This window comes from Neopelma chrysocephalum, unplaced genomic scaffold (genome assembly GCF_003984885.1).
Source record: "Neopelma chrysocephalum unplaced genomic scaffold, ASM398488v2 Primary Assembly neopelma1_347, whole genome shotgun sequence".
NCBI classification, from domain to species: Eukaryota; Metazoa; Chordata; class Aves; order Passeriformes; family Pipridae; genus Neopelma; species Neopelma chrysocephalum.
In genome coordinates, this window is record NW_020898011.1 from 1,684,118 (window position 1) to 1,707,483 (window position 23,366).

Genomic DNA, 23,366 nt, shown 5'->3' on the forward strand with positions numbered 1-23,366 from the left:
TAAGGGGAGACTCATATGTGCATGGACATATCTTCTATTTCTATGTGTTTCATGCCACAAGCTGTTTTTATAACTCTGGAGCCCCTGCTGAAGGCTGGGGTTTGCAAGGAATTTTGGGTTTAGGCATGAATAAAGAGCAACAGATGGGAAAGAGGAAGGACTAGAGGATGCAGAGAAAAAAGCTTATAAAATGCAGCTAATCTCATTTTTCTTGAGGTAGATAGAATTGTAAAAATCACTTAAGGAAAAAGGGAAAAGGCACACATATAATCCAACACTTATTAGAACACATCCCTGATCAAATTTTAAATGCTCCATTTTGAACCCAGGAGCTGGAGGAGAAGTAATAAATGACATGAAGGTGAAAACTCAGGGCACTAGAGTATAAATGAAAGGGCCCAGTGACCCACAATTCCCTACCAGTGGCTCAGAAATCAAATGTAGTAACACACAAAATAGATCTGGAGAGTGGCAGCTTATGTCTGTGACACAGAGGGAAAAAGATTGTTCTGTAACAGAAACTAAACTCCTCCAAGAGTAACACCCTTCCCTCGTTATCCACAAAAGCAATATGAAACCACAGGGCTGTTCATATGGGAAAGGAGGAACCTGGAGCAGAGCTCCTGCTGACTTCAGTGGCAGTGAGATGTGCCTTGAATCACACGTGATGGGGGCAGAGAAGCCACCTCATCCTTTCAGCAGAGATCTGAGAGGACTTGGAGCATCTTTTCTCATGACCTGATCATTCCAGAGAGATCTCAGAGATCTCAGAACATCTGAGAGATCTCAGAACATCTTCCCCTGTTTAGTCTGTGCTTAGCTGTCTCAAGCTCTTTGTTAATCCAAGCTCATAATGCATTAGAGATTTCTAAAATTTTTTTTATTTTTTTATCAAAGCAAAACCAACTTAAATAGAGCCTGAACCAACCTAATGTCAAGCTGCTGCCTCACCTAGTTTTGCCATTGCTGTGATGAGCCCTTGGGTGCTGTCACATAAGAGTTTTAGGAGGAGCAGTGTCAAACCCTTGGGCCATCAGCACACACGAGCTGTTTCTGGTGCCAGTTGAACCCGTCTCCATTTGTCTTCTAAATCATAACTCCCAGTTCAGATTCCTTTAGAGGCTCACAGAGCTGTGCACATGCAGCAGGTTTAAAGGTTTCTCCTGCCCTAGAAGTCACACACACGTATTTCCAAGAGCAGCAGGTTTCCATTGGCTTCAAGCCTTCTCATGTGCAGTGCCACGAAAGCTTTATGGTAATTCTGAGCACTGAACCATTTAAAATCTATTTTAATTGATTCCTGGCTATTTCACAATTCCAGCATATTGTTAAATCAGTGGTAGACAAAAGTAGCAGGAGGTAACATCTTTTGCGTTGCTGCAGGGAGATCACTTCTAAAATAAGGCAGTAAATTCTGGGCACCTCACTGCCAGAGAGATGCAGACAAATTGGAAGGAATTCAGAAGAAGAGCAATAAAAATGATTAAAGGTCTGAAGAGACTGAATTATGAGTGCAGATTAAAGGAACTTAATATGCATCACTTGGCTAAATGATGACTAAGAGGGGAATGATACCCTTCAACAAGTACATGGAGGGCATAAAGATCACAGCTAAAAAGGAACTCTTTAGGGTGCTGAAGGACACACAGCTCAGGATGAAAGGATGGCATTAGGCAGAAAGAAACTGGCCCTCAACTTTCATCATTAAGATCTAACAGACCATTTGTGGGAAAACAAATTCTGACACATTTATCTAATCAAGTTTCAATATTAATTTTTGCCAGTTCCAGGGACAAAGGCATTGTCTTCAATTAAAGACTGAGCATGAATTCCCAGATGCACTCCAGGGATGTGCCTGCCAAGAAGAATAATTCCCAATCCAAGTTGGTAAAAGAGCAAAAAAGCATTTTGAGTATTTGAAGGTTGATATACCCTTTACCAGGAGCTGAAGGATGTACAAGATACGAAATTAGCGATCTGTATTTTAGGAATGTGTCTGTTGCCAGGATACCAGGGGCAAAATGAAAGTAATAACACATTTCTTTAAAATATACACATTCCATTAATTCCAGTGAGAATTATACCAATATTTTAATGGGAGAAGAGAAAACTAAGAATAGCAAATCTTCCCGCAGTTTTCTCACAGCACCAACTCGCAGCTCAGAGCAAAGTCTCAGAGTTGGAAGAGAGCTGAAATAGTCTCTGGGGGTGTCGGGGGGGCAGCGGCTGCACATCCTAAACCCAGCCCGAGGCAGCAACTGTGCGACTGAGCACCCTTGTGGGGTTGGGCTGTGCCGTGTTGGGCTGTGCCGTGGCTCTGCTCGGCAGAGCAGCTCAGCGGCACGGCACTGGAAATCCTAAAGCTGTTAAGTACAACATATATATCACCTTGTGGTTTTCCAGGCTCACTGCATGGAAACTCCCCGGACAGATTCAGAGGTCCCCACCCAGGAAATTATTTGTTTCCAGCTCCAACTACCGCTTTGCTCAGCTGGGCAAAGGGGGAATCCTGAGGGTGCTCACTCAGGCAGCTCCCTTGGGGAACCTGGTAGGTCCCTTTGCTCCTCACAGCTCAGGGCAGAACAGGGACAGAGGCATTTGGGGGAAGTTTTTGTCTTTTCCCCTCACAACCCACATCCGTTTCTGGTGGAATCACATTTGATGTAAGGATATTAGTTTATGCTGGTACCCTGCAGCAACATCCCCTGAGAAAAGCTTTGGAAAGCACTGTCTGGTGATGGATGGGAGGTCATGGGAAAAGGGCTCCCCAAAAGCAGCCGGAGTGGGAAGCGAAAGCCTCCTGAGTGCTTGTGGGCAATGAACTTCTTCCTCTGGTTTTTGACTTTGGGAGAGAGGAAGCACAGAGCAGAAACATCTGCATTTCTAACCCCTCCCTGTGAGAATAACCTGGAGATGCTGATGCTGTAATAGGCACGTGGAGGAAAAGCAGCCCGTTTCCCGGGATTAGCATCCCATTACAGCGGTGCTCTGAGGACACAATCTGATTTATTTATCCCAGAGTTAAATCTGGCTACAAATGCACAGCTCTGCTGCTGTCAAACCCAGCCAGTGGACCTCTCCACCAGAGTTTTGCCCCAAACCACAGCCAGCAGCAATGAGGAAGGACTCCCCAGCTTAAAAACCACCTTTTAAATTCACACACTTTCGCTGCTAGTTGTGTGTCCAATTTTCAACACTACTAAAGGGCTCCCTCATCTTTTTTTCACCAGATAAGCCTGCTCAGAGCTAAGAAATATGTATAAACTTGTTTTAGAAGTGAGATGATCCATCATATGTTGCAGAGTAAGCATGGCAACCAGCTGAAATTGTATTTACAGAGGTGGAGGTCAGGAGCTTTCTTTTTATGAAAACCAATCCAGTCAGAGATAGTTCTACTATAATGTCTATATTGAAACCTCTTCATTTCCTCCCTCTTTGAACTCCTTGAATCACGAGAATTAAAGTTCAGTCTTAGCTTTTAGATTTTAGGCTATTTATTCCAATTTTCTTCCTCTGGTTATTATTACAAGAACATGTACTGACAGGACAAGAGGGAATGGCTTCAAACAGAGAACAGGGTTAGATTGGATGTGAAAAATCCTTTACTGAGAGGGTGGGGAGGTACCCCATCCCTGGAATTACTTAAGGACAGATTGGATGGGGCTGGTCTAGTGGAAGGTGTCCCTGCCCACGGCAGGGGGTTGGAACAAAATGATCTTTAAGGTCACTTCCAACCCAAACCATTCTATGATTCTGTGATTGTTCATGGTAACACAATTAATTCCTGGACCGTGATTCATTATTCCATAAAAATTTGTACTTCCCTCCCCATCTCACCAGGTAACATTGAAGATTGTTTGTAAGTGTCTGTGATATGAGTAGACACAACCTTTATGGAGTGCCTGGAATTTTGAAGTACCACATGTGGATACCACCATCAAGATACCTATTCCAGCTACTGGCTGGGGAGGAATAATGTAAACAGAGACTTCCTCAGGGAATGAAGATCTTGTTTTCATGACAGCTTCTCTGATTTTCTTTATTTAAAAAAAAAAAACAAACCAGAAAAAGGAAGGGAGTATAATTACACAGAAATCTGGCTAAGGGTAATTGCTATTCAGAGCATCCCAGGAGGCTGAAAAAGACCTTGGAGGGCAGTATATTTAACCCAGAATAACTGAATATCCGTGAGTATTTTATAAATCACAGGTTTCACCTACTCAGGGGCTTTATTTTGTGTGAGTTTTTACCTAAAACCTAGGGGACAGTCAGATGTGATCTGAACAGAGATATACTCACTGTGGTGTAGAAAATGTGTGCATGTGTGACTTTTAAAGTCTGTCTTTTAGTTATTTATATATGGTCTTACAGGTGTGCAATCACCTGCTTGAAATCTTTAATCTGTTTGGCTCCAAGTCATAGCTGTGTAATTTGTAAGCTTCTGTTTTGCATTTTACTATTAAGTTACATATGGTTTCACTTCAAAACAGATTTTCCCACAAATCTGTGTAAGTTTTAGATGCTTCTGAAAATTAAAACCAAAGATGGGTTTGATCATGAAAGGAAGTACTAAAATAGAAAATTCACTGTTCTTTCATGTTTAGCTCACGCTTCATCACCTCCAACTTAGAAATAATATTGCTGAGTCTTAAACACGTGGATTTAAGCCTAGCAGTTAGTGTTAGGAGGGAAATATGAAGAATTTTCCTTCTTCAGATACCATTGGCTTTGCAAGCAGTGCATTAAACCTTCATGTGAAATGGTATGTGCTCTGTCACAGAAGGGATGTGCACGTATCACATGGATGACTTAATAAGCAGACTATACATTTAAATACACATTTATCATCATAGGATCATACAACAGTTTGGGCTGGAAAGGACCTTAAAGACCATCTTGTTCTAGCTCTCTGCCGTGGGACAGGGACACCTTCCACTAGCCCAGGTTGCTCCAAATCCCATCCAACCTGGCCTTGGACACTTACAGGAATGGGGCAGCCACAGCTTCTCTGGGCAACCTGTGCCAGGGCCTCAGCACCCTCACAGCCAAGAATTTGTTTCCAATATTTAATCTCAACCTGCCCTCTGTCGCTTTAACAGTTATGCATATACTCAATTTATCTGTATATATTTATTAATTTGTGGTATGATCCTCTTGTTTGAGAATGAGCCTTGCATGCACCAAGTAAAAGATTTTGGCTCCTTAGCCCATGTCTGTCCTGTTGCCATTTCAAGCCTGGCCCAGGCAGTAGATGGTCTGGAAGGTGTGCAGCAGGAAGGTCTGACTTGCTCCAGCCACAGAGTCCTGGCAGCATCTGAGCCCAGTCTCCTCGGGCTGACCTCTGCCTGCACGCCGGGATTTGGGATGCCGGTCCCACCTACACGCCATTCGCTCGGGACAGCCTGAATTCCTTTCGGATGGATCACGAGAGGTCCGTCTCCTTCCCAAGGCTCTCAAGCCATCCCACCCGGCGCTGCCGCGGCGGTGCTGGAGGACCGGGATGCCGCGGGGGCGATGCCCGGGGGAACCCCCGCATCCCGCTCCGCCCGCACCGGGGGGCTCCGCGCCGCTTCCTCCGCGGGAGGACGGCTCTGTCCGTGCCCCTCTTTCCCCGCCATCCCCGGGGGCACCGCCGGGGACCCCCCGCCCCGCGGAGCCGCGGGGCAGAGCCGAGCGGCAGCACTCCGCCTCCCGGGCTGCGCAGCGCGGCCGGGGAGCGGCGGGGCTGCTCCCTCCCTCCTCCTTCCTCCTCCTCCTCCCTCCCTCCTCCTCCTCCTCCTCCTTCTCCTCGTCCTCCACCCCCCTCCCGCAGGGCAGAGCCGGCGGAGGCGGCGGGCGCGGGGCAGAGCGGAGCCGAGCCGAGCCGGCGGAGGTGGGTGCGCCGGGAATCGCGGGGATGGGCGCTGCGGGAAGAGAAAGGAAGGGGAATGGAAGGGGTGCTCCCCCAGGCCGCGGCTCCCCAAGTTTGGAGGCGGCGGGACTTTGCGGGAAGTTGGGCAGGCGGCCCCGGGAGCGGAGCCCCGCGGGCACGGGGGTCCCGCCGCTGCCTCCGGCTCCGCGGGCGCGGAGGCGCCCCTGGGATAAAACCTGGGGGACACACGAGTATCCCCCGTTCTCAGCGGGCTGGGGCGCCTCGGGGCGCTCCCCGGGAGCAGCATCCCCCCGGTGCTGCGGGAGGGGGGGGGCACGGCGTGGGAACGCGCCCCGGAGCGGGGTCCGGGGGGACGGAGCGGTGACAAAGGTGCCGCAGATGGTGTCACCCCGCCGGGCTGCCCGCGCTGGGCAGGTCCCTGCGGCCGCTGATGGCGCTGGGTTTGGGGGGGTCTGGGAGAGAAGACACTTGTAAAGGGGCTTTTCTGAAAGACCCATTCAGTTCCGGCAGCGCATCCTACCTGGAGTCGAGCCGTGGATGGATGTTGCCATTCACCGATGCATATTTTTAGGTGAAGAGGGGTATTTCTTAAATGCGAGCTGGTGGCTGTTAAAAATAGCTTCATAGCTGCTGAGAATGCAGGCAAGGTTCAGTGACGGGTTATTATGGTCAGAGTCTGTTAAGCAACAATTCACCAGCTGAACTTTGGCGGTGTTATATATGATCTTTTTTTTCTTCTTTTTTTCCCCTGTGCTGCCTCATTGTAATACTACAGCTGTACTCTGCAGTCATTTGGCTTTCTTAGACACAGCCAGATTTGTAGGTTAATAGGATGAATGATAGTATGGCTTGGATGGTGCATCTAAACACCTAGCAAACTTTAAGATATGGATTTTTTTTAGTTTTATTTATTATATTATTCTATGACCTGAAGTTCCCAACACATTGACTTCCTTGCATATGACATAAGAATGCTTTCACTTCTTGAATTGTTAGCCAGCCCAAAAAAACCATCATCATCATCTCCTGTAGAACAAACACGTGCCTTTTATATTTTGTGACTAAAAGAAGCAGAGTAGCCAGCTGAGCACATCACAGATTAAATCTCACAGATTAAATCTCAAAGTTTGCTGGAACTGTTCACAAAGAGTAAATATTTTTAAGGTTTAACTGAAAATCATATGCACTCATTTGGATAAACAAACACCTGATTGAACAGCACTGCTCTTGATACTAACTGGGGAGTACTTGATCTCTGGCAAAAAGGGAAATTTCCATCAATAAAAGGTTTCAATATTTATCTGAACTCTACATATATATTTATATCTATGCTGTTTACATGCATTGATATATGTGTTTTATACACAGACATATATATACACACTCACTTATAAATAGTAAATATCACTTATAAACAGTAAACACTAGTGCAATAGTTGTCTTGAAGCCTTTTTTTGTCAGTGATTAAAATGTTGTCACATGTCTCTTGCCCTGAGAGCTTCTCTGCTGCTGCTGGTGCCATTTCACTCTTGGGCATTGAGTCAAGGGATTCATCTGGTTCTTCACATGCCAAAAGAAAGAAAATCAATTTGAATGCAGAAAAGAGGAAACTACTTGTATGAAGATTTAGTAGTGAAACTACCTTCTTTCTTTCCTTTTTTTTTTTTTTTTAATAGCACTTAGATCCTGTGTCTGAGTGCAGTCACTGTGCAGTTCTGAGATCAATAACAAAACAGTTTTATGGTTCAGATTTTGTAATAGGAGGGCTAATCTCAAATTCAGAGTGTTTTATTTGGTGGTTTGTAACAGGAACATTATGATACAGTGGAGATTTACATGGCAAAACACTTAATTCCACTAATGCAGTGGAAGAGAGTAATGGATTTTATCTTTGTTGTTAAACTAAAAGTAGGTACCTGGAAATCATAGAAATGAGAAGGTTGAAGCAGACCCTCATATTTGAATTATTTCATGTGGTTTAAGTGGAAGGATGAAGGTATGTAATCCACTAGCAGCATTAGCAAGGACAGGATTATGTAGGCATAACCATAGAGATGCAAATAAGATACTGCTTATATTATATTTTAACATTATTTTAAGCAGCCTGTGTCAGGAGCTCTGTGAGAATGGGGAGTTTCAGTGGGCAAAGCTTATATTGGTAGCTCAGGAGATTTCTGTGTTACTGAAAATGTATTTAAAGATGGACTATGGTCTAATACTAAAGCATCTCTCAAAGTGTCTGTGTATATTGAAGATCAAGTTGTTTGGGGGATGACAGCAAACTCTGCCATGATCATGAGCCATTGTTAGGTGTGATACTGCAATCCCTTCACCAAGAAGGATTTGTTACCAGATTCCTCTGCTGACTAGGAAGGGAATCTTTCTTATTATGAACTACTTTTCCTAGTCTGAGTGCTTCCTCATAGGTCCATGGAGCAAAATCTTTGGGAGCTGTAACTCAGCATTGTGTTACCTTCACATGCTGATGTACTTTCTCCAGAGATGAGCCAGCAGTGGTCTGATCTCACCTAAATAACAAATTGTTTTAGGAAGTTAGAGAGCCCATCCGCATTTCTCTTTCAGCACAGATACATCACTAGGGTGAAGAAAGCCATGACACAAGCAGGTGCCAATATACTCCCTCTCCCTCCCAATTACTCTTACAGCTACTGTATATTCCACAATCAGGAACTCCAAGGAAATGTGCTGTTTAAACATTCACTGCTACTCTGGATACTTGCTGTGGAACACTCTGTTCCAAGCATCTTAGAGAGCTGCAGAAGCTGCACCCTGGTTTAAACTGGGCTCTTTAATCACTGTCTTCAGGCTTCCATTCCTCCCCTAACCCTCCTATTTCCCTCCATACCTCGCACAGTGAGGGGTAATTCTAAATTCCCACCATACTCCTTGACTGGAGTTATGCTGCTCAACTGGAAGAATCCAAAGTGCTGTGGCAAAACAAGGTAGATTTCCAATAAGATAGCTTTTTTTTTTCACTGCTTTCCCCCTTAAATTAGTATGTCTTATTTATTCATCTTTTTTAGTGAAGTGCCCTGTTTTTCTTACTGACCAAGTGTGGTGCCAGATCTGGAGTCTAAATACAGCTATTCAGGAGAGGGGAAGGGATCTGTGAGCTTCTGCAAGTCCTTATCCCAAAGCAGCTTGACCAACACCCATCTCTCCACTTACACTGCAATTTCACTAAAATGAACTGATTATCTATAGCACTGTCCACCTATCTCTTAAAAACACGTGTGGCTGCCCATGTATCTCACAGAAAACGTGTTGTAGAGTCACACTGGCTGTTTGTCCCTACAGCCTGTTCATCTCTGTTTCCTGGGCTCGAAGACAGGATTACAATTCTGTCCTGGTTCCTGGATTTGGGTTTTACATGCGAGGGAGACAGGAAAGCTCCCGAGGAGGTGGAGTGCGGCAGGCACGGAGCAATGGGAGCTCTGTAATCCTTTGATTACACAGCTGTGCCTGACATGCCACTAAACAGCACTTGAGGGGCAAGCAGTTAATGTAGCTTTTCCGTGGAATATTTATTAATTTTTGTTACACCTGGTTTCAAGCAGCAGCTGAACGTGGCTTGTAAGCATTAGTTTTAAGGAGCGTGGCGACCGCTGAGAAGAGATAACCAGGTGATGTCCATGATACCTTGTGAGGAGAAACAGAGGGAAAAATATTGTCCTGTTGGGTTCTGGTGGTTGATGGCAATGACAGGGCAGCTGTGGTGGGGATGGGAGACCTGATGTGCTGGTGAATGTGAGTAGGAATGAGTGGTCCACCCCACACTCTGTCCCAATGCTCTACCTCTGTCCTCTAGTGGCAGCACACCAGAGGTCGTAAGATAATCACAGAATGGTTTGGGTTGCAAGGGACCTTAAACAACTACCAGTTCCACCCCCTAGTCATGGCCAGCGACATCTTCAACTAGTCCAGGTTGCTTCAAGCCCCATCCAGCCAGGACTTAAACACTTCCAGGGATGGGGCAGCCACAGCTTCTCTGGGCAACCTGTGCCCATGTCTCACTACTCTCACGGGGAAGAATTTCTTCCCAATATCCCATCTAGCCCTGCCCTCTGGCAGTGGGAAGCCATTCCCCCTTGTCCTGTCACTCCAGATTCTTGTCCAAAGTCCCTCTCCAGCTCTCTTGGAGCCCTTTTATGCACTAGAAGGGGCTCCAAGGTCTCCCCAGAGCTTTGCCTTCTCCAGGCTGAGCAGCCCCAACTCTCTCAGCCTTTCCTCATGGGATTGATGCTCCATGCCTCTGTTCATCTTCGGACTGGAGCAACTCTCCTGCCTGCACTCTCCAACCCCAACACATTGCCTTACCTATTCTCATTCCTTGATCCAGCTTCTTAGAATTCCCACAATAGTTTGAACTGGCTGAAACCCTTGTTTTCCGCACCTCAGAGGTGACTGCTGACTTCCATATGAACTTGTCAGAAGTGAGGCAGTACACATAAGCTCCAGAAACATTTTTGGTGCTCCTGATGCAGTGAACCTTCTCCCCCTTGGTTTGCAGAAAGCTCCTGAAGTGTTAGGGATGGTGGGAGGCACGTGGCTCCCAAGGTGGCTGCCTTTTGTGTTATAGGTTTCCTTGGAAATGAACACAGCTCTGTGGAGAAATGGGGTGATGGAGTGGTATAATATACCAAGCAGTACTAAATACACACTTTTTATTCAAAAACTTAATGTGCCATCATTTGGGCTCATCAAATATGCACACCATTTTATAAATAATGTGTTTTTTCAATGCCAGCTCTGTATCTAAGGTAGGTCGTACACTGTACACTGCCCAAGGTGCAGATCTGTCCCTAAATAGCAAAATACTAGAACTGACATTTTTTATTTGCTTCACGCCCTCCAGTAGGAAAAAATAAGTTTCACAAGGAGATATATTTTCCTGTAAAAAACCTTGATGTTCAGTGTGGGTGAATGTACCCTGCTATCTTACCATAAAATTAGAAAAAACAGATGAGATTGAAAAAGACTTCTGTATTATTAATTTTTTGGCATGTGTTGGTGCTTGGCTTAAATCTGACAAGTTTGACTGGTAACTTCTCAGGATTGCATGGAATATAGGGAAGGACATTTCTTTCAAACAATGGCAATCATTGAGTTACAGGTGAGTTTTAAGTGGGAAGAACTCTCAGATCAAACAAGGGCAAAGATAAAATGTGAGGTTCAAAGTCGTGCAGAGAAAACAAGGTAAGACTGCTTTGAAAAATGAAAACCTCTGTAAGATACATAAAAAAAATTAAAAGGATTTATCTACAATGTGTACTTTGGAGGTGGAAGAAGCCTGGTGATTGCAGTGTTGAAAGAGTGCTCTGAAGGTGGGCAGGATGTTGGAGGTGAGTTTGTAATATTGGATGATTTCAGGTGATTGAAGATGGGAATGTCCTTACGTGCTCCACATACCCAGCTGAAATTCAGGTCTTGGAACAGTGTGGAGAAGAAAACACTTAATGAAAGTGTTTTAGAACTGGCACCAAATTTGTAGTGACATACCAAGAAACAGGAAAGACTTCTGGAAAAAAGGAACAGAAATCAGGATTCTGGAAGGTTTTGCCCATAATTTGAAGAAAATGTAAAAGCCCAGTGTTAACCTTGGTGTGCTAAGGTTATATCCTAAGCAAGGATATAATGGTCCATAAGAACCAGAATTTATTAATCCAAAGAAGAAGAAGGACTCTTTGTCTGGTGCAGCCAGGAGGTTTGTCTGTATAAATCTAGAAATAGCAGGAAATGGAGAAGGATGGTTTAATAGTTTATTAGGAGAATATCACATAATGAGATGGGTTTGCCTGCAGGGCCAGCTCCTCACAGGGGAGCTCCATCTCCTGAAAATTCTTCAGCAGACCTTAAAACCAACACTTCATTGCAAGTCTGTCAAATGCCTTATCAAATATCTCTTCCAGGCCTCTTTGATTTCAGCTACTTTTTAGTTGTAATTTGTCTTATGACTGAGCTATGAAGGTATTAGATAATGTTAAACAGATAATGTTAAGTAAGTGAAGGGGATAATGAATCTCAGATTTCTAAGATTCTCCAGGAACTCTCTGAAAATTCAGCTTTTCATGGATTGTTTCACTATGTTAGGCTGGTGATCGTGCTCCTCTTCTTGTCTCCCATCACCACTTAGTTCATTTGTAGGGCTGCTGCTGTACAGTTCGTCCTTCTGGCTTCATTGCTGAAGCCTGAGGAAACTTCCTGGGGCCACTTTTACAGTGGATTTTGGATGCTGCTGCTGAAGTGGAAGAGGAGCAGGTTGAATGTGTCCATCAGCAAGGTGATGGATACGACATCTGGTTGTAGCAAGGTGGGAATCCATCTCCTCTCCCAGGCAATTAGTGACAGAAAAGAGGAAACGGCCCCAAGCTGTGCCAGAGGAGGTTCAGGTTGGACATCAGGAGGAATTTCTTCGTGGGAAAGGTGATCAGGCATTGGAAGGGGCTGCCCAGGGAGGTGGTGGAGTCATGATCGTGGTGGTGTTTAAGGAACAACTGGGCCTGTCACTCGGTGCTCTGGGTTGGTGACGAGGTGCAGGTCGGTCACAGGTTGGATCTGATGATTTCAGAGGTTTTTCCCAACCTCAGTGGCTCTTTGATTCCGTGATCGGGTTTTGATGCCATGCAGAGGCGGCACCAGTTCAGCCACCTGAAGGAATATTGGTTCCCACTGTGAGGTTGTGCCCCAGGATCGGGGACTCTCTGCTTTGTTTATGTTTCCCTGGAGCTCTGGGCTGGGAGAGCACCGTGGCATCTGGGTTGTAACTGCATCTATTGCAAGCAATAAAAAATCAGATAAAAGCACTGCTGTGCACTAAAGACTGAACATAGAAATTACAGCATGAGGTGTAACGATGGGCCCTTAATTTAAAGAGAAAACCCCATGTTCTTGAGCCTGTCAGCATTGAGTGCTACAGCTTTACACCCTGAGCAACTCATCAGAGCCATTCATAAAGTAAATAATTCAGGTGAAAAGTTTCATAAATTATGAAGCTCTGAAAACAGTTTCTCAGGCTGAGAATTAACTTGCCTGAGGATCAGATAAGGATAAATCAGAATGAAACCACTATTGCACTTGACATTTCGTATTAGAATTACTTTGCAAAGCTATTTATACCATCTTTAAAACAGTTTTAACAAGAAATGAGATGTGAGAGGTGAACAGAAGGGAAGAGAGGAACCTAAGCTCATCCTCTCACTGAGGAAAGAGGAAATAATATGTTTAACATCAGTTGATTTTAAATACTGAAGTTTTTAACCTTTCAGAGTGGATTTTTGGACATTGCTAAGGAGATCAGCAAAATTAAAAACACAGAGCATAGTAAAATGGAATAGATATTGGTATCCATGGAAATCCCATGTGGATTCATCTTGCATTAGGGTAGATCAAGAATAATTCAGCTTTTGGTTTTCACTGGTGTGAGAGAACCAGAACCTGCCTGCTCCAAAATAGGAGCACTCCAAATGTTTTCCAGTTGTTTTGGAGAAATCCAGAGCCCTCTGCTCTCCAAAGTGTGTGGCTGCAGTGGTGGGGCTGGAAAACCTGAGCAGATCTTGGCTGTGACACTCCAGAGCTTGACGGGGAGTGGCTTTTAACTTAAGTCACTAATTCTGGGATGGCTTCTAATCACCTGCTGCTCATTTCTGCATCCAGCTTTGAAAACTGAGCATTCCTGAGGTTTGGTATCGGAGTTGGAATGTTGCAATAACTCATTTTGGTGTAATACAGGGGAATGCATAAAAAGCCTCTGCTGTGTTTTGATAGTGTTTTCTTTTAATGGTACCCATTAAGTGGGTGTAGTTATCTATCCAGTGTTCCAGGTTTTTGTCTTGCTGTGCTAGTACAATGTATAATAAATGAAAAAAAACACAAACAAACACTAAAATGTACCGTGAAAATGCAGATAAACATGTAAATATCAACAGTGATTTTTGCTTCACTATTACAATTCCTAAATTTTAAAGCTTTTCATAATGACAAAATGAACATAAATTTTTATGACCACGAATATTTAGGTGTCAAAAATACTTGCCTGTCCCAGAAACAAGAATATCCCATCCATAATCACTAAACATTTTCCACTGCAGCACCTTAATAACCTTCTTTCTCTATTTTCAAAGATAGCAAATAATTCCGAAATAGCAAATATCATTAAGTTGCACTTAACAAAAGAATTGGAAGGTTTCAAATGAGATAATATAAATGCTGTTTTCATTCCAAATGGCAGTTCTCAGGATGAACCTCTGGCTTCATTAAAGTCAATGAAATGTCTTCCTGCTGACTTCAGCATGCCAGGATTTCAAAAAATAAATTGAAATGGAATCTTAAGAAGTTTTCCCTGTGATGAGTGGCTGGAGCTAAAGTCAGTCAGCTGTGCTTTTCTCTGCATATGTTATTTAGCTCAGCCAGGAGGTCGTAAGGTGAGGGTAATGTCTGGTGGGGATGAGGGAATGCGAAGAGGAAATAATATTTCTCTTTGAAATCATCTATCAGTAGCTGTGTTATCCCTGAGGTTCCCTTTTATGGAGACACTGCAGATGTGCAGCCCCATTTCAGTGCTAAGGGAAGCCAACCGTGCAGGTGGACATTCCTGGGAAGGATATTTAGGCCTTAAAAGTGATGGAAAGCCCCGAAGTCCAACTCTTTATTTAAAGTATTGCATTGCTGCAGGGCGTGGAAGGGGGTTTGGGCAACCTTTTACATCGAGTGCAGCATCCAGACATGGGTTTAGGGACATTTTTAGCTTTGTCCTTTTGGCATCAAGGATTTTTATGCAGCAGTTGAATAGGAGGAAGGAATTAATTTGATTTAGCGATGTCAAGCTGAAAATGAAGTTCCTCCCTGCACATCCTTCGAGGAACCCTCAATGGGCTGGATTTATCCTGCCATCCGCTTCGTTTTTGCTGGGATATTTTTGAACTTCCTCTGCTGATAAATATTTAGAGTCTGTTTATATTTCATCTCATTTCTGTTAAATAGTGCTCACAGATTTTTTTCCCCCCATAACTACTTATTACTGCAGAAATTGGTGTTACAAGCCTAGAAATTGCAGTGCCAGCAATTTTGTAATTTCAACTGTAGCTGACTGACAGTGTGTTTATTAATTATCCAAGAGAGGCTTATAGCTTTCTAAAAGAAAAGTGTATTTCTGGCTGTAGGAGTTTGGAGTTGTAATTGCTTTATGTCTGGAGTGCAGGTTTAGGTGCAGGAGGGTTGGCTGGATTAGATGTGGCCATCACTGAGGATCAATAAGGTGTAAAAAGTGAAAAGGTCGTTTCAAATTTGTAAAAGTTTTAGTCACCAGCTTGCTGCTAAACTCAGAATGAAAACTGCAGCTGTTTCTTTTGTGTTTAATTAAAATCTAATGAGAAACAATCCAGAGAGACCTGAGTTGATATTAATTGCTTTGAGCATGTGAATTCTTGGAGTATGTGAAGGTTTTCTTTTGCAAAATTCTGTACAGCCTTTTCTTACAAACTGGCTCTATTTGATTCTCACTGGTGATGCCCAGCTAAATCTTTGTGCTCTTTTCTTATCCCTTCCTAATTCCTTTCTGGAGTCTTGTTTTTGAATATGAAAATCCTGCTTGAATTAGATAACAGCAGTTGTCACCATGCAGAGGGCCTGTGATGCCCAGGGGTGTCAGAAGTATCTGTGTGAAAATAAGTAAATAAAACATCTAAAAAGCTTTGCTAAGAAGCAGTAAACTTAAAAATTGAATTAGTTAACAGCATTGAAATGAGGTGCCTTATTCTATTACAGCATAAAGCCACCAGATGTCACTTATTTTGTGCACCACTATGCTGGGGAGAAACATGATCTTGGCATGGAAAAGATTAAAAAACCAAAAAAGGCAACTTGCTGTAAGTGGCTTTGTTACTGTTTGTGTTCCTAATTGGCACCTGTCTTCCTTGATAAATATTTTCCTCTTAAAATATATCGTATAAACTCATTTCTCACAGATCAGACAGACTTGTATTTTTTATGAGCCCTAAATGTCAGCAGTGCCATTTTGAGATTCAGTCTTTAAGAAAATAATTAATAGGCTTACTCCATTTTCCAAAGGGGGACAGTACATTTTATGGAAAGGACGGTTTTATTATTATGAACTGTTCTGTCATTAAAGGCACTTTAATGGCTTACACAGATAATTCATCTTGAACCAAGGTAAAAGCAATGAAGGGAGTTTTAAAGTCATGCAGAACTGAAAGCAAGGTGGAAGCACATGTAGAGAGGGGAAGGAATACTGAAATCAGAGAGCAGCATCCACTTACAGAATGATGCAGCTCATCCTCAGGTTTTAAAGGCTTCAAAGAAAAGTGGAAGCAAAGATGGACAGATGGGGATATATCTCCAAAGTGGAAAAGCATCACTTGGCACCCAATGCAAAGCTGTTTATCCCAAGCCCAATGAGCATGACCAGTGTCAGGCAGCAGGATGAGATGACCAATTGCTCACCAGTGAGAGTGAGAAAAGGGCTCCTCATCTGGGTCCTGGTGTTCCATGGTGCGTTTTTCCTCCCATTATCAGAGGTGCCAAGTTGACAGGTGCAGACCCTCATCCTGCTCCGTGGTCACAGAAACCTTGTGCTTATTTATTTTTTGGCCTGTACTCAAAGGCAGCACCATTAGAAAGGGGAAATTTAATTTTCTAGACTTGAAACAGAAAGGCTGAAGATTGAGGGATTTCCTGAAGGGTAATGATCAGTGGTTTGGTAGGTTTTTTTTGTTTGTTTGTTTGTTTTGTTTTGTTTTTTCTTCCCTCTCCCCCAGTGGCAGTACTGTAGTGTGTTTTTACATTCAAATGTGTCCTCTCCCTCTGATTTCAGTTTGGGATGGAGCCATACTCACTCTGTGGATCTCATGCAGGTTGGAGGATGTAAATCCATTGTTCTGAGTGAATTATGTGAGAGTTGCTCTCCAAATTATTTTCCATTTGAGTCCTCAGGAGCAGCTGTGCTGAAAGGCTACCTGCCTTCATTTGTCATCTGAGGTGAAAAATGTACTTTAGCATGACACTCACTAGCTGGAGGCAGAGTATATGACACACTCTCCCCCTCCTGTTTTCTTCTGTGCTTGAGAAAAATAAAGGTCAGCAAAACACTCCTTAACTAATAAAAAAGGTGTCGGCTTCTAAATGCGGTGAATTAGTGTTTTAGCACCTCATATGAAACCAGTTATATTAATGAGGGCTCCAGTTCTTAGCTGAGAGTTGTTTATGAGACTGAGGGTTTCATTTCCTCGCTGCAGGTCTTGCACCATTGCTCCTGAAGGTGCCATCTGCCAGCTTTGGCCCCAAAAAGTGCTCACTGTCACTGTGGTGCAGTCAGATTCTGGCACAGCTCTGGGATGGGGAGCACGGCTGCAGCTTGAGAAGCTCGGAAAATTTACTTTCTCTGTGTGCTGAGCTTATGAAAAGACTGAAATTCACTCAGTTTAATATGGTTACTTGGGGAAAGTCAGATTCAGTGCTGTCTGCCTTGGTTTATTTAGAAATTGCATTGCCTGTGACTTTCTATCTTGTATAATACACTGAATTTCTTTCAAAATCCCTCAGTTCCCATGTAATGAGATTCTGAATGGTGAGTTAGGAGATCTAAATTTTCTTGGCATATGGTAGTGTAGGTAACAGTACTGTGTCATTTTGTCACCCATAAATTGAGAAGCACCTCTGAAAAGCACTCTGACATCTGCCTTTGGGAGTTACACACCCTCCATGCCCCAAAGGTCTGATGCTCATGGACCATAACCAAACTCCAAGGTATATTTGAGTGAATTCTGGCATCCCTCGAGTCTCCTGTGCATGACATGAATGGGTACAATGAAACTACTGCATTTACTCATTTAATTAGTTTTCAGGTTGGACAGAAGGTGTAGGAAGATTAGTGAAGTAATACATATGTTGTTTTTCAATGTTCATGTTTGGAGGATACATTTTGTCTGTTCCAGCTCAGTTTTGCTGGTGTAGCTTAGCCTGTACAAGTAACCTTTAGGAGGAAAAGTAAGAATAACTTCAAATGCAAGTTTTCATATGTAAAGGAAGGAAACACATATAATTTAAAGGTTTCATTCTGATTTACTACTATTATCAAAGTGTAATTTATAACACTGAGCCAGGCAATAAAGAAACTGAGGTATGTTATCAGCATATAATTTATTTTTTCACTTAATGAGAAGAACTGTGAGCTTTTCTGAGTTTATAGATTATTCTGAACTTCTGAAGTCACTTTGATTATAAATGATTTGGGTGCTGAAGGCATTTTTCAGGATTTTAACAAGCAGGAAAATTGTAAATTAAATCAAATAGTCAGTGGTGAGACTTATCATTTCTCTTATGCAACGAGGATGGATGGGTTCTACAATGCCTAATTTCTCCACATACTGGTGGAGTAACTGCTATAAAAGGAGCAGGACTGACTCAGTTATTCATAGAGTAGAATGATAGAATACTTTGGGTTGGAAGGGACTTTAATGCTCACCTCCTTCCCCACCCCTACCATGGGCAGGGACATCTTCCACTATCCCAGGTTGCTCCAAACCCCATCCAGCCTGGCCTTTCATTTTTTTCCCCCCAGGGCCAGAGAACTGATCCCTGGGTGCCTTCCCTTGTTGACTCTGGTTTGGAGCTCTGCTCCAGCTCTGCAAACCAGGACCTGCTCTCCTGAAGCACTTTGGAGGTGCAGAAGGGACTCATCACACTCGAGATGCCAACTCCCCCTTGAAAGCACAAGCGAGGAGATGAGCTCATGGAACAATTGTTTTGCCCTTTTTTTTCACGGGGAGAGCACCAGAGCAGTTCATGAATAAAAAACTGAACCAAAAAACAGCCTGGCAGCCCCATTGCCCAGACTCAGGGGGGCTCTCACATATGGATGGTAGCGATGAGGTGATTGTGGTTTAGTGGTGAAGGTGACAGTGGTTGATGGTTGGATTTGATGATCTTAGAGATCTTTTCTAACTGTAACAAGATTCCATGATAAGGCTGCTGACTCGATGCTGGAGCTCTTCCTGCTGAAGCCAGGGCAAGTAAAGCTGATGGGGTGTGGGCAGTGTTGCTCTTGTGGGAGCTCTGCTGTAGAGGACACAAGGCAGAGTGGAGGGGTTGCAGTGTCCAAAACTGCTGGTGAGTCACATTCCTGAAGCTTTGATGGAAAATTTGGCATTTTTTGTCGCTTTGTTGCATATTGCTGTCCTTAGCTTTGGGTGTGGGGTGATCCTTGTAGAAGGCAATGATTGATATGGCTTTTGGTGGCACCTGCTGTGTTTTCTTAAGTGTTATTGAGGGTGGAAAGTGTTAAAGGAGACTGAGCATGGGCCAGCATCTACAATGCCTTATTCCCAAAATCATACAGCTCCTTTTAGTGACCACTACAAAAACACCTGGAACTCAATATCATTATTGGCAGAACAGCTCAGTACAGACCCATTTTCCACATTTCCCTGGATCTGAGGCACTAAAAGGAGCCTTGACTCTGGAGCTGCAGCTTGATGCATCATCTGGACTAAATTCTTCTACTGACAAATACAGCCTATTTCTCTACAGTTATCTGCTTATAATATACATATTTTATTTATCATTGTTTTATAGTGGTTATGTGTCACTTTTGAAAAATGAGCACTGCTTTCCTAGGATGCTTGTGTTGTCACTTATTTGATAGGGCTTTAGGGGTTTTCCTTATTTGTATTTATTATTTATATTATATAGTAGTGTTTAGAAAGAATAAATGGGCTTGGAAGCCATCTCTTGCAGCCTAAGACACCCTAGGAAGATTTTATTTCAGTGTAGTCCCTGCTGCAGACATATATTAAGGAAATTCTAGTTTATATCACATTAAAACCACCCTCCACATGCATCTGTATGCTCTTGATGCCATCTTAGTCTCCTGTGTGTCTGAGAGCTTGGAATGCATTAACAGCTTAAACCAAATTATTACATTAATCTCATGAAATCAAAGAGTCATGTCTTTGACTCAAGGTAAACACTATTGGCAACAGAGAAATTTAACAGATGGAAATGCATTTCAAAACTTGGGAGATATTTTCCTAGAGATGTTTTTTGGTTAGACATGTTATTTCTGCTAAAGTTGGAGTGATAAGTTCCTCACAAAGTATTTTTTTTATGGGTTGTATTCTGGAGATGCTTCCAGTTCTCTGCAGAGTTTTATAATGTTAACACTCTTACTTCCACTTTTCTGCATTAGAAACTAAGTTTTTTGGGTTGTCATTAACAGCCATGCATCTGTTCTTGAAAATCTGGCTGCCAACTGCAGTTGATGGAATTGGTGTCACTTCAGATTTCTTCTGTGAATTACTTCAGTAAATGGTTTATTTCAAGAAGTGGAACCTGAGCTCAGAACTGGGTCTGATTTCAGCTGCAACGTCCTGTAGCGACTCTGTGCCCTCCTCTCTTTGTCTGGAACCAAATATATCAACAAGCACTGCTGTTTAAAAATAAAACCTCATTTTACCTCCCACTGTTCAGTTTTGAGTTGTGCCCTGCTACACAAGGATTTTTGTTTGGAGTGAGAGGTTTCTGGCCGGGGCAGAGCATTTGAGAACAGTTGTTCCCCCTTTCTCCTTAGATCTGTGTTCTCTGGGCCATCCCAGGAGGTGCTTTGTCTCACAGAGCAAGCCATGGAGCATCCTGGCCTCAGGTATCCCTGTGTAGCACCCAAGAAATGTTCAGGTAGGGATCAGTAGGGATCACCTGCTGATTTTACCATCATGATTCACCATGTTATGGAAATAGCATCAAGAGCCGAGATATTTTTGAGAGGCTGGGGAAAGAGTGTACCATGTTTTCTTTCCTCTAATAGTGGAAACCAGAAAATTAAGATATTTTAATTCCTTTGGAGTTTGTGATAGAAGGAATTAGGCACTTGTGCCACCTGGGACCTCCATCAAGACTGAGAATTTATTTTTTTTTCAATTTCTCACAGCAAGACCCTAAAAAGTGAATTTTGACCCTGCTGCAGTTTAAGCAGAGGGAGAGTGGAAGGTTAGTTTGGGACAGTCCCCCTACAAGAGAAGTTAAATAATTAACATATCCATTGGAAAAAAAAAGTCTCTTGGAGCGCTTGCCTCGAGTTGCCTCTGCCCACAAATAAAGACCATCTAGTTTGCTGGGCTAAATGTTGTCTTTATATTGCAGAAAATGTTGCAGAAGAAGCAGGGTGTGAGGGAGTGTGTGCCAAATTTCTCTTGGTACATTCATCATTATGCAGAGTTGGGGTTTTGATTTTTTTTGATTTTTTTTCCCCGCTGGTTTCTTTTCACGGAAATTCAGTAAAGAACATTCTCAGATTTTTATCCTGTTTGTTTACAGTCTGCAGGCCAGCTTAAGTGCAACGTAAAGCATGAAATGGTATTTGTGGTTGTGTTCTTTCCAAGTGGAAAACAAGTAAACTGAAGCCAAACACGGGGGAAACCTGCAGGAATACAGAGCCAAGTCAGGGCAGGGAATGACTCAGTGGCTGAGGAACAGATTTATCTTATTGTTGTTCTGGATATTACAGTATTTACTTACTGGGCTCCACACATAGCATAGATTTTTCCCCTTTTGTTGTTACTGTTTTAAACTGGGGTCTTTGTGCAGCTGCAAGATTCCTGGGCTAGATTTTACCGTGTTATGGAAATAGTATCAAGAGCTGTGATATTTTTGAGAGGCTGGTGAAAGGGTGCAACATGTCCTCTTTCCTCTAGTAGTGTAAATCAGCAAATTAAGATACTTGAATTTCTTTGAAGTTCATGATAGAAGTGTTGTTCTTTAGGTGTGATGATCTAAAGATAGGAGAGGACAGTAATGAGTGTTTAATTCATTATCAAATGGCACTGGGTTCCATATCAAGTGCGTGCTCTGCTAACAACATATATCTTTACAGGCAACAAAATCCAGAGTATAAACTTGCAGAAATGTCTTCACAATGGTGGTGTTTTATAAGCTGGTTAGTAAAAATGTCTTGCACTTTTGTGTGGTTAAAAAGCACATGCTACAGATGAGTGATGGAGCCCAAGCCTTGGATGAAACACTTAGGAATAGTGGTAGGAGACTTTGGAAGTAAATGTTCTCGACTTCTGCAGAATAAACACTTTTCTCAGAAGCTGAAAGCAGTATAATGATACTATGTCAGAAAGGTTTTGCTTAATTAGGTGTAGCCAGAAGATACCTGCAAGAATTTTATCTGGTGACTCTTACAGAGATGACTAATTAGAAATTTCTTGACACTGCTTAGCTCTTTTTTTTGGGTTCTGCACTTCAGACTTTGATTCTAATTCACTTTGCACAAACGTGTGGTTTCTTGTTAAATGGGCTGAGGTTTATCTGACATGTCATTGCTTAAAGAATTAAAGTTGTTGAACATTTATAAAAGTTACTACTAAGCTTGTAACGCGGTTGTTTTTTTAAAAGTACTGAAACAAAGCCCCAGTTTTGATTTGGCATCAATGAATAGTTTTAGTTGACTAATTTTTGTTTGAATTTACAAGAAACTTTGACGACAGACTCTAATGCTGAGTTTGTCTTTTCAGGATGCAGCTGTGTATGTTTCCTTTCACCCACTCAGCACTAGATGAAAGATGAAATGCTCTATTCATGAAAAAGGACTTCCATGGTACTTATGTACGGATGAGACATGTTTTTCCATCCATTTTAATGTATGTCTCATGGAGAAGGTACCATATATGAGTCATAAGGAAAAAAAATTCAGATGACTGCATTAAGATAGTAAAGTTTATGGAGAAAATTTGGCTTGGAGGTGGAGGAAAATCCCTTCCCAGCCAGTAAAAATCAAAGGAGCAGCTGTTACGTTGCTCCAGAATTGTCACAACAATATTGTGTTTAAAGCAAAGTGAAGTATCACGTAGACTGATCCCCTTTCAGAAAAACTGCTTATTTATGAAGTGTGAAGGTGTATCAAATGAATTCTAGCAGATACCACTTGGTTGCATTTTTGCATGTAAACCATTTTACCACCCCATGAGATAAACAGGCACTGAAGGCATTACGTGATGCATATTCTATTTATCCCATACAATGTTATTCATCCCTCAAAAGCAGCCTCAAATTAGCAGCTGATCTCTCACAACCCACAAGATTTAGCAATTTATGCTGCATCCCCCTTGCAAAGTGGCAGAAAGTATTAGAGATCAGATGGTGGAAAGAATTTGTTTCTCACTTTAAATCAACCTGAGGCAGCAGCTGCTAAAATCAAGTAAAATCAAATGTGTAAAAAGAACAAAATGGTAATCAGAGTAACATAACTGTGAATGCCCACTATTTTTGCAGCATGTCGAGGCTGAAAATGCTTGGCAGGACATTGGAAATACTCTGAGAACGTTTTTCTCCCACGTGCTTGTTCTGGATCAGTAATCAATGCAAGAGACAAAGACCTGGGCTTAAAATAACTCTTCAGCACAGAAAAGATTCTTTCCTGCAAATCCAACTGTGCTACACCAGCCCTCCATCTCTTCCTTGA

General features: G+C 42.7%; 1 protein-coding gene across 1 annotated transcript in view; it reads left to right on the forward strand.

Annotated features, from left to right (window-relative positions):
* Window positions 1-5,790: 5,790 nt before the first annotated feature.
* CHST15 (carbohydrate sulfotransferase 15) overlaps window positions 5,791-23,366 on the forward strand; it is a 48,236-nt gene continuing 30,660 nt past the window's right edge. Inside the window, exon 1 of the mRNA XM_027705696.1 lies at window positions 5,791-5,872. The gene's annotated coding sequence lies outside the window, so the exon portion shown is untranslated. The remainder of the gene's footprint in view (window positions 5,873-23,366) is intronic.